Source organism: Octopus bimaculoides, chromosome 26 (genome assembly GCF_001194135.2).
Source record: "Octopus bimaculoides isolate UCB-OBI-ISO-001 chromosome 26, ASM119413v2, whole genome shotgun sequence".
Classification (NCBI taxonomy): domain Eukaryota; kingdom Metazoa; phylum Mollusca; class Cephalopoda; order Octopoda; family Octopodidae; genus Octopus; species Octopus bimaculoides.
Genome location: NC_069006.1, coordinates 16,043,700 through 16,047,405, shown reverse-complemented (window position 1 = coordinate 16,047,405; position 3,706 = coordinate 16,043,700).

Sequence of the window (3,706 nt, the reverse complement as noted above, 5' to 3'; positions counted from 1 at the left end):
CCAAACCATAAGCCAATACTAGTAATAAGAGAGAGTACCTCCTCGTTAACAATACGCTGTAATCATGTAAAGCTGAAAACGAAGTCGACTGACCAATGTAATTTATACATTTGGCTTTAAAGTGAATAGTTGTGTTTTGCCTTTGTAGCAGTTGATTGTAATACTGTTATACTAGTCATTGTGTATGTCACCATTCTGTACTACCTGATTGACTATGTGAGTGGTTAGTTTGAGCTATATTGTTTTCACCTGATATTTTTCAGCATCTCAGAAATAATCAATAATGGTCTAGCAGTTTTCCTTGCTTTCCTATCCTTAATTGTACTTTCATCCATACAATTTTCAACTTTTGTTAAGTCTACATTGGGTTGTTCCTTTGCCTCTCATGCATACTTCATGTTCAGCAATCTTTTTGTAGTAAGCTTTCCAAGCCTTTCTCTTCTCTCAGTACAGGTGAGGGTAAGTGGCATTCCATCACACATTTCCTCAACAATATCTCAATTTCCATTGGTCCTCTGTGTTGTGATCCAGAACACCACAAGGCATTTGATTCTCTCATCACAAAATGTTGGCAAACCTTTTACTTTCAGCTTATCTCTATGATACCAAGAACTGATATTTAGTTTCTCTGCCCAATTATGTTCCTTTCCCTCTTCTTTCATTCAGTCTTTCTAAGGCTGTCTTTTGGCTTTTATGAATCTCTCCTGCCATTCTTATTTCTCTATTGCCCACAAAGGGGCTAAACATAGAGGGGACAAACAAGGACAGACAAAGGGATTAAGTTGATTACATCAACCCCAGTGCGTAACTGGTACTTTATTTATCAACTCCGAAAGGATGAAAGGCAAAGTTGACCTCGGTGGAATTTGAACTCAGAACGTAGCGATGACCGAAATATCGCTAAGCATTTCGCCCAGTGTGCTAACGTTTCTGCCAGCTCGCCGCCTTCTACCAAAATGTTACCTTTTGTATGTTACCTCTCCTGCCATTCTACCAAAATGCGACCTTTCGTATGACTGGTACCTTGATACAGCCAGAGTGGCAGTGGGATGATAACATTATACAGCTGTCATTCATGGTTATACACATGACGTTGCACACATTTGTTCGCACAAAACCACAAGTTCAAAGGAGTGGGGTAAATCGATTGACCCCAAAAGAATGAAAGGCAAAGTTAACCTCGATGGCATTTGAATCCAGAACATAAGGACAGATGAAATGCCATTAATCATTTTTCCTGACACAGTAATGATTCTGCCAACTTGGTGCCTTCAATTCATATGTAATATGTGCCACAGAAATTATATTTGTTAGTTACTCTTAATTTCTGTACTAATACAGAATATTTCTCGCAACTAAGTTATAAAATTACCTGGTGCGCTTTACCCACAGGAAGTACCACAAACTTTTTATCCACCTTGGGAATGTATTATTTATCCTTTTCTCCATCAATGATTGGCTCCTTTTCTATCATTGCATTTAACTTACTGATCCTTTCTTCAACAACACCACTGCCCTTCTCTTTCCATTTTCCAAAATTCTTTACCATACTCTTATACTTATTACTCAGCTCGTTTGCGAAACTCCTCTGATTCCAACAATAAGAACTCTAACTTAAATTTACTAATGCTTCTGGATTCCCTATACTTAGTTCTTTTCTACATGAGCAATCGTAATTCCTTATGACTAATAATTCCCAAATCCCCTGTATAAATATGCCCACATTCTTCATAAAGAAAATGAGAATTCCTACAGTCAAATTCACATAGAAAAATTTCTCTAAATCTGGCATAGACACATTTAGTGTAATTGGATAATAACCTAACTATGGTAGCTCTGTAAGTGTAACTAATGCACATTTCCTTATCTATGATTTCAGCCAGAAAAGGCTATTTATCTTGTTATCCTTAAACATTGAATTTAAATGTAAATTGCCTATAGGCTTATTAATATAAAGTATCATTATAAAATCCATTATTTATATATACATATTTATATAATATCTTTATTATTATATTTTAAGTGATCATCACCATCATCATTTTATCATCTACTTCTCCATGATTGCTTGGGCTGGATGAAGTTTTTATTGAGGCAAATTTTCTATGGCTAGATGCCCTTCTTATCAGCAACCTTCACCTGTTTCTGACCATTGTAGTATTTCCTCATAGCCAGATGCGGTTACTCAGAATACTGGGAATGAATGACACTGCTTGTATGACAGTGACACTCGTTTACAACTACCACACAATGTCAGCACAACTCTCTCACACACACATACTCATACACACAGTATTCTTCTTTCGCTTTTTGTCTACCAAATCCATTCACAAGGTTTTAGTCAGCTTGGGTTATAGTTGAAGACATTTCCCCAAGGTACCATGCAGTAGAACAGAATCTAAAAGCATGTGGTTGGGTAACAAACTTCTCAACCATACAGCTACACAACCATATGTTTAAATATTATGACAGCAATACATACATACACATATTTTCCCACACATGCAAATATATATATATATATATATATATATATATGGGAGAATATACGATAAAACAACAACAGACGAGGACAGGTGGTGTAAATAACAAAAGGATGTATTAGTATGACGCTCGGGAATACGGAAAGTCTTTGACGTTTCGAGCTACGCTCTTCAACAGAAAGAATACGGAGACAAGGAGAAAAACACGGAGAAAAAAAATTGAATAGTGTTCAGTCAACGGTCAATCATAATAATATATATATATCTATCTATATATATATATATATATATATATATATATATATATATATATATATATATGTGTGTGTGTGTGTGTGTAATCACTAATAATCTTATCAAATAGTTCAAAATTACTGGGCTTCAAAATTCTTTGTTTAAAATGAATTAAAAGTTATCTGCTTATTGGAATCAAAGTTCCAGATATTGTTGCTAAAATTTCAAATAAGCTGCAACACAACCACTGTGACAAATGTGCTGCTTTGTGGAGATGGAAACAAAAGCACCCAAACTGCCAAAGATATGATAGGAATATATCTTGATGGTAATGGATGGTATTGTATGTTGGTATTGGGAGTTGAGATATTGCATTCGGGTTGGCAGGTGTGGATGGCCGTGTGTGTGTGTGTGAGGGAGAGAGAGAGAGAAAGAGAATAAGCTATTATATTCACAGAAGTTATCAAATGGTTATTGTTATCAAGCATAGTTGAATCCAAACTCTTTTATCTAAAATGAATAAAAAGATTATCTGCTTATTAGAATGTATGGTCCAGATATTTTTATATCTTCAGTTTTATAATATTATAATATTGGCCAGTTATTGTTATCAAAAAAAGCTTTTCTCCAAACTGATCATCATCATCATCGTTTAACGTCCACTTTCCATGCTAGCATGGGTTGGACGATTTGACTGAAGACTGGCGAACTGGATGGCTGCACCAGACTCCAATCTGATCTGGCAGAGTTTCTACAGCTGGATGCCCTTTCTAACGCCAACCACTCCGAGAGTGTAGTGGGTGCTTTTATGTGCTACCAGCACGAGGGCCAGTCAGACACACACGCACACATATATATATTGCTAGCCACTACGCTTCCTTTTTTTTCTCTCCTTGTTTCTTTCTGTGGAAGAGCGTAGGCTCGAAACATTAAAGACTTTTTCACTTACTGAGCATTATACTAATACATCTGCTTGTTGTCTACACCAC